Source organism: Choloepus didactylus, chromosome 11 (assembly GCF_015220235.1).
Source record: "Choloepus didactylus isolate mChoDid1 chromosome 11, mChoDid1.pri, whole genome shotgun sequence".
Classification (NCBI taxonomy): domain Eukaryota; kingdom Metazoa; phylum Chordata; class Mammalia; order Pilosa; family Megalonychidae; genus Choloepus; species Choloepus didactylus.
In genome coordinates this window covers 16,439,591-16,448,277 of record NC_051317.1, presented here as the reverse complement: position 1 = coordinate 16,448,277, position 8,687 = coordinate 16,439,591, and the positions used below count along the sequence as shown (strand labels likewise).

The following is an 8,687-nucleotide window of genomic DNA, read 5'->3' as shown; positions in this document are numbered from 1 at the left end:
GGTCAATTGTTTATCTCTCTTTTTTCTATTTCTTACAAAGGAACTGTCTTCATTTCCCACAGCTGCCATAACAGAGTACCACAAATGGGTGTTTTAAAAAAACAGAAAAGTACTGCCTCACAATTCTGGAGGCTAGAAGTCCAAAATCAAGGTGTTGGAAGGCTTCTCTCTGAAGTCTATAAGGAACACTGTTCCACGCCTTTCTTCTGGCTTCTCGCGATGGCCAGCAGTCCTGGGGTTCCTTGGCTTGTTTGTGTGTCTGCCTGCGTCATCACACTGTCATCTGCTCCCCTGTGTCTGTCTGCATCTTCTCTCCCCTTTATATAAGGACCCCAGTGTTATTACATTCATTAACGGCCTCCCTACTCCAGTACAACCTCATTTTAACTTACCATATTCCATCTGTAACAGTCCTATTTCCAAACAAGTTCACATTGTAAGCCACTGACAATTAGGATTTCAACATCCTATCTTTTTTGGAGGACACAATTCAACCCATAATAGAAAAAAAGGACAAATCACTTATGATTGCACCATTAAAAAAGAGCCATCCATAGTGCCATGATGTAATCCTGCCAGTCATAAACACATATATTTTGTCAAAGCTTTGGTAACCAGCATTTATCATTTACTGCACCAAAAGCATTTTTCATATTCTTAAATTTATATTTGAATATTCTCCCACTGCATATTTTTAACATCTACTTGATTGGTTGTGCACTGTATGGACATGTGAAAATTTATTTAAAAAGTCCCCTTTGCTGAATAGTTAGATTTTCCCCTCAGTGTTTTACTCTTATAAACAGCACTTTAACAAGTTTTTTTTTAACAAGTTTTTTTTTCTCAAAAACAATATTTTTTTTTCCTCAAAATATTGAAACTGAATCTAATCAAGCATTTAGCTCTAACTTCTCAGTTTCAGGAAATGAAACAATCTGAAAAATCACGTGGGACATCCTACAGAACAACTCACCTAGTTTTTTCAACAAGTTAATGACATGGAAAAAGGGCGGGGCATCACTGTTCAAGCTAAGAAAAGACTTGAAAAATACGACAACCAAATGCAATCTGTGGATCTTGTTTGGATACTGATTTGGATAAATCAATTATAAAAAGATATTTTAGGAAAATCAGTGAAATCCAAATATGGACTGGTTTATTGAGGAGTTATTATTATTATTATTAATTTATATATATTATAAATAAATATAATTATTTATATTTTAGAAATGCATACTGAAGTACTTAAGTAAGTAAATGGCCATTACTTTAAGATGTTTTCTTGTCCCTAAAGATGTCTAGGAAAAAAAATACTGCAGAGAAAAAAGAAATAGGCAACACTTCTGATAAAGACCAGGGGTCGCCAGGCAGCTGTGGGCCTGTTCCACTGAGACCTCTGCCCTCCAAACATGGCACTGGGCATCCTCAATCCCCAGCTCTGTGGCCCTGCAAGAGTGCAGGCATCCTAAGTTCTGCCTCCCCAAGGACTGCACCCATGCCTCTGACGTGGGCACAGCCAGTGCCTGATATGAAGGCCATGGAGAAGGTGCTCCAGCTGATGGCCTAGTGCTGGGTGCCTTGGTCTGTTGCCTTGCCTGTGTCTTCACCAATGCCCTGAAAGCAGTAAAGATGTGGCTGAAGCTGAAGGGGGAGCTACAGGTCTAGGTACCCACTCACAGCCCTACCCCAGGGGCTTTCTGTCACTGTGGTAGTGGGGCCTGCAGAAGGGACTAGCCACTGGCTTCCTCTATCAGGGTCTCATGAACGGTGTCTGCTTCTACAGCTACAGCCTGGCATGCCAGACTGGCCTTTCCCAGCAGCCCAGGAGCACCATGGTAACAAGCACCGGGGCTGGGACAGTTGGAGCCTTTGTGGGGAGCCCTGCTTATTTGGTCAAAATGCAGATACAGGCCCAGACGGTAGCCACAATGGCTGTGGGACACCAACAACATTGCCAGAGTGTTCTGGATTCCTTGTGGCATCTGGTGGCAGCATGGCCTGACAGGGCTTTGGTGGGGCATGGGTGGGACTGTGCCCTAAATCATGGTGGTCAAAGCCACCCAGCGGGCCACCTTCTCCTCTGCCAAGGTCTGGGTGTAGGAGCAACAGCGGCTCCTGGAGGACAGCTTTCTGGTGGCCTTGGCTAGGGGTCATGATCAGCAGCTTGGCCATGGCTGCAGTCATGACGCTCTTTTATGTCATCAGCAACACAGCATCCTCAGTATGCTTTTCTGGAACAAGCTCCAGAAATTGGTGGGGCAGGTCCAACAGGAGGCAGCTGTACATCTCCCAAACCCAACCCAGGCACTGATAGAGCCCCATACTCAGCCAGGAGCTGCAGTCTGCTCTGACAGGGACTGGCCATCCCAGAGGAGGCCACAGGCCAGGAAGAGTGTGGATAGTCCCGTGACTCAACAATGCCCAGAACATATGCCCCAAATCACCATCCACTCTGCTCTTCTCCAGAAGGAAAGGGTGGAGAGAGTGAGAATGAAAGAATATTTGAAGAAATAATGGCTGGAATTGTCCAAATTTGGTGAAAGACATGAACCTAGAAATAAAGATGAGAAAACACCAGGCAGGGAAAACCAAAAAATAATCCACACCAAGACAAAGCATAGTTCACTAAAAAAAACTATTAGAATAAACAAGTTCAGCAAGGTTACAGGATATAAGATCAATATGCAGTAATCAGTTTGTATTTCTATGCACTTGCAATGAACAATTCAAAAATTAAATTAAGAAAATTCCATTTCCAATAGCATCAAAAAGAATAAAATATTTAGAAAACAGTTAACAAAAACATGCAAAATTAATACTCTAAAAACTACAAAACATTGTTGAAAAAAATTTAACAAATATCAAAATAATTAGAAAAACAAATTATGTTCGTGAATCTGAAGGCCTAACAGTGTTAGAAAAAATCATAGTCAAACTTTTAAAAACTAAACACAAAGAAAAAAATTCTTGGAAGTAGCAAGAAAGAAATGATGCATTACTTATAAGGGAACACCAATTTGAATGGCAGCAGATTTCTCATCTGAAATGATGGGTGTCAGTAAGAAGTGACACATTTTCAGGTGACAAAAAAAAAAAAAAAGAACTGCAACCATGAATTCTAAATCTGGTGAAAATACCTTCATGAACAAAAGGGAAATAAGACATTCTTAGATGAAAAAAAAACTAGAATTTGTTGATAGCAAACCTACCCTTAAAGAATGAATAACTAAAGGAAGTTCTCTAAACAGGAAGGAAGTGATAACAGAAGAAGCCTAGAAATTTCACAGAGGAAAGACGAATATTGGAAAGGGGGGAAATATGGATATATGTAATAAACTATCCTACTTCTCATGAGGTTCTTAGATTATGTTTGATGGTTGAAGCAAAAATTATAACATTAGCTGATGAGGTTCCCCATGTATATAGAGGAAATATTCAAGACAATTATTACATTTTTAAAGTGTGGAGCACCAATTTGAATGACAATGGATTTCTCATCTGACCATGAAAATCAGAAGGAAGTGGAACTACATTTTCAAATTATGAAAGAAAATAATGTTTTAGTGACTAGAAGCATTCTCTAGGGCAGTATTATTCAATAGAACATTCTGTAATGATGGAAATTTTCTATACTGAGCTGTCCAGTAGGGTAGCCACTAGCCATGTGTGGGCTATTGAGCACTTAAAAGGTAGCTAATGAAACTGAGGAACTGAATTTTTAATTTTGGTTAATTTTAGTTAACTTAAATTTAAATAGCCATGAGTGACTAACTCACTGGGCAGTACAGTTTCAGAATCAAAATGAATGGATTCACATCCTGATTCTAGCACTTTCTGGTTGTGTAAACATGGGCAAATTTCTTAACTCCTTTAAGCCTCTATTTCCTCATATATAGAATTGGGCTGATAGGAATTTTCTACTCCTAAGGTTACTGGGTAACCTTATCAGTACTATGCATCAATAAGTATTGATGATATAATTATTTCATTTTTATTTAGTACTTTGTATATTGTTTTAATTTTTCACAATAAATGTATTTGATTTGTGATTTTAGAAAATGCATATTTGTAAATGCTAAACCTTCACTGGCTTTGTAGAGTCTTTCTTCCATGGATAAAAAAATTCCAATTTGAGTCTCACCCTTCCCTCTACCCACTTACCAGTTAAAGCTAAACATTATTAAGGGGCAGGGAATAAAGTAAAAAATGACTGACTTGCTTCTTTGTGCTTCAGCCCTCATTTTCTCAGATTGCTTTATGGACTCCTTGCTGAACAGTTTCCAAGTCATCTCAGGTCACTTTTCTTGAGCTCTTTCCCTTCCTCTAGGACAGGCCTCAGAAGTTCAGCCTTTCAGTGCTACCACTCATTACCTGCCTGCCTTCAAGGAACTTAAAATCCAGTTATGGAGACAGAGAAAACAAATAAATAAATAGAATAATTAAAATTTGTGAGAAATGCCATGAATTAAAAAAATAAAGAAACAGGTGACAAAAGGGTACAAGCTGAGATCTAAAGGGAAGGAGACAGCTATGCGGCTGGCATGGTTTTCCAAATGGAGAGAACAGGATGTGCAGAGGCACTAACTTGAGAAAGAACTTGGAATGTTCTAGAAGTGTACAAAATACCAGTGCGGCCAAAGCAAATGAGGGGAAATGGTGTGGGTCAAAGTGGAAGAGCTATCAGACAACAGCCAGCTGGCACAAGTCTGAGGAAGGAGCAGGGTTCATTCTAAGGACTTTATCTAGAGGAATCATGTGGTCTGAGTTACATTTTAAGACCATTTTGTCAGGAATGGAAGAGGAGTAGGCCCTCTTGTAAGTCCCAAGCCCTCCTGTTGTTGGCTGCTACTAAAAATGGCACATAGGTTCTTTTGACTTTAAGGGATTGTTACAGTTGTCTATTGCTACTTAAAAACTATACCAAAACATAATGGCTTAAAACCACAATTTGTTATTATCGCTCATGTTTCTGGTTGTTCCCACCTGAGGTCATTCACTCGTATGGTTGTAGTTAGTTGGTGGCTAGGGATTCAGTGACCTGAAACCTTGACAGGACTGGGTGGCCAAGAAGGCTCCCTCAAACAACTGGCAGTTGATGATGGACTTGGCTGGGAGCAACCAGAGCAGTTACCCAGACTGTCCATGTGACTTAGGTTGCTCTCATCATGGCAGTTGGGTTCTGAGTAGGAGCATCCCAAGAGGGAGCATTCTAAGTGCAAATGTTTCAAGAGGGCTGAGAGGAAGCTACAAGATTTCTTATGACCTAGCCCCAGAAGTCCCGTAGCATCCTTTTTTCACCACATTCTGTTGGTCAAGCATCACTAAGGTTAACCCAGTTTCCATGAGAGGAGTACTGTGTTAGCTATCTACTGCTGTGTAACAAACTACCACAAACATGGTGACTTTAAACAACATGGTGACTTTATTATGACATCATTTCTGTGGGTGGAGGATCCAGGCATGACTTAGCTGGGTCCTCTGCTTCAGGTCTCTAATGAAGTTGCAATCAAGGTGTCAACCAGAACTGGGGACTCATCTGGAGGCTCAATTAGGAAAGGATCCACTTTCCACTCACTTAACATGGGTGTTGGAAGGATTCAGTTCCTTGTGAGCTGTCAGACTGAGTATCTCAGCTTCTTGTTAGCTGCCAGCTGGAGGCCACCCTCAGTTCCTTGGCTATGGTGTCTTATTTCATCAAAACCAGTAAGAGAGAGATTCTATAGAAAGAGACTTCTAGAAAGAAGGAAGTAGCAATCTCTTGTAACCTACCTTTGCTATATTCTGTTGGTTGGAAGCAAGTCACTAAAGCAGCCCACATTCAAGGGCAGGCATTAGATAAGGGTGTGAATATCAGAGGTAGATTATTGGAGACCATCCCACCTACCACATGAACAAAAGAAAGGGTGGCCATCTTTAATCTACTACAGGGTTTGCTGCTGAAGACTACAAGGTAGACTACAAGGTAACTGCCAAATATTCATATATGCAGCAACATTTGCTGAGTGCCACCTGTGCCATCCAAGTACTGGGGAAAAAATTAGTTTGATATATGCAAGAATAAAACATGTGCAAGATATCTATTGTACAGAGTATAAAATAGAGAACTGTAAGGAACACATGAAGCCTGAGCTGGGTGTTGAGATGTAAATGGGAAGTTATGAGTTAAATGAAGTTAGAAAAATTATGCTCAGCAGTGGAATCAGCATGTGCAAAGGAAGAGAAGTGAGGAACAGCATTATATATTTAGAGGGTGGCAAGCTACTTGGTTTGGCTGGAGGATCATGTGAAAGAAACCAAGGGATGAGTAGGGGCAGAAAGCAAGTGGGGAAGAGGGGTGGCAAGGCCACATTAAGAAAGGCCATGCATGGTTATTTCAGCAATTGAGGCTTTGTTCTGTAGATAATGAGTAAAAGACAGAGTCCTAAGTGGGAGAGAAATCTGACCTGGTCCTGCAGTGGCTGTGTGGAGAACAAATTGGAGAGAAACTGCAGGAGAGGAAAAGGGGCTAGGGAGGAGACCAGTACAGTCATCTAACTTGACTTTAACCAAAACTTGAACTGAGGGTGCAGCTTGGGAATGGAGAGGTGGTGATGGATTAAAGACAGTCAGGGGATGTAATAAATAAGATGTGCTAATTACTTGTGTGTGTGGGGGGGGGGGGGGCAGGGGAGTGTATCTATTTTTGAACCAGAAGCTATCTGGGGGTATAGAGCTAAAAAACAAACACTACCTTCAGCATTAGAAACAGAAACTCAAGTTACCCATGAGACATCCAGGTAGGCAGTTCACAACCACATCTGAGCTCAGGAGAGAGATCCGTAAGAGAAATTTGGAGGACCACAGTGAATAGGAAGAAGCAGAACATGAGTTGAGTCTTAGGGAACATTAATGCTTAAGGCGATAGAGAAAGAGGATCTAGCTACAGTATGAATGAATTCAGAGGGGTAGGAAGGAAGCCAGGATAAATCTCATGCCCTCAGAGCAAAACAGAACAGAGAATTGTAAGAAGGATGGTTTGGTCAATGGGGTTGAATGCCATGAAGAGGTCAAATATGGTAGGATTGAAAAATAGCCACTGCATTTACATTGAACTTTTGCCTTACGCTTCTTTGGAAAGGTGGGGCCAGAAGCCAGAACACATTATCATTAAAGTAAATGAGAGGCAGGAAAACAGATATTTGGAAAAGAAACATTTGATTCAGAAGCAAAGAAAAGAGAAAGAGAAGAGTTAGAAGTTGTTAAAGGGTCAAAGGAAAGTTGTTAAGGGCTTTTGTTTGTCATTTTATTTTGTTGGTTAAGGATGGGGAGATTTGAAAATGGTCACAGGCAGAGGGGATGATGCAACAGAAAGCAGAAGGTTGGAGATACATGCAAGAGTGGAATTCACATATATTAAAAGATTTTACAAAGTCCTCATGGTCATGGTCCTTGTTCAAATTCCAGGTGTCCTCAGTCCAAGCTTTTCTATTCCTGGGAGTGGATCCCATAAAAATGCCTTCCTCTCACAGCCCTCACGTCACACATGCCCCTCTCTCAGTTAATTCAAGTCCCTTTTCCGACTTAATTTTTTTTGAGATGTAATTCACATACCATAAAATTCACCATTTTGAGCTATATAAATCAGTGGTTTTAATACAGTCACAAGTTTGTGCAACTATCAGCACTGATTTTATAATTTTTTCATCACCCCAAAAGGAAACCCCATACCCTTTAACAGTCACACCCAATTTCCCCCTCCCCTGGTCCCTGGCAACCACTGATCTACTTTCTACTCTATGCATTTGCATATACTGGACATTTCATGTAAATGGAATCATATAATAAGTGACTTTTTGTGGCCAGCTTTTTTCACTTAGCACAATGTTTTCTGGGTTCATCCATGTTGGAGCAAGTGTCACTATTTCATTCATTTTTATGGCTGAATAATATTCCATTGTATGTATATACCACATTTAATTTATGCATCAGTTGATGAACATTTGGGTTGTTTCCATTTTGGGGTTATTACAAATATTGCTGAGTTGCACATTGGTGTATAAGTTTTTATGCGGTTATGTGTTTTTCTTTATCTTGGGTATATACCTTTGAGTGGAATTGCTGGGAAATACTTTTTTGTTTAACTTTTTCAGAAACTGTCAAAATATTTTCCACAGCGGCTATAGCATTTTACCTTCCCAACAGCTGTGTTTAAGGGTACTGATTATTCCAGATCCTCATCAACACTTGTCATGTTCCATTTTGTTATGAAGGTCATCCTTGTGGGTATGAAGGCACATCTCATTGTGGTTTTGATTTACATTCCCCTAATGACCAATAATGTTGAGCATCTTTTCATGTGCGTATTAGCTACTTACATATCTTATTTGGAGAAATGTCAAGTACTTTCCTCATTTTTAACTGGATTATTTGTCTTTTTTGTTGTTGCTTTGAAAGAAACCCTTACATATTCTGGATACTAGACCCTTATCAGGTATATGATTTTCAAATATTTTCTCCCATTCTGTGGGCTGTCTTTTCACTTTTCCTGATAGAGTCCTTAGACACACAAATTTTTTAAATTTCCATGAAGTCCAATTTATCTATTTTTTATTATCTAAATTGCCTGTGCTTTTGTTATATCTAAGAAAGCATTGCCTAACCCAATGCCATGAACATTTACCCCTACATGTTTTCTCCTTCATATGGCA

At 40.0% G+C, this 8,687-nt stretch overlaps 1 pseudogene; it reads left to right on the top strand.

Annotated features, from left to right (window-relative positions):
• Positions 1-219: 219 nt before the first annotated feature.
• Positions 220-2,311, top strand: LOC119506549 (annotated as a pseudogene).
• Positions 2,312-8,687: the final 6,376 nt, after the last annotated feature.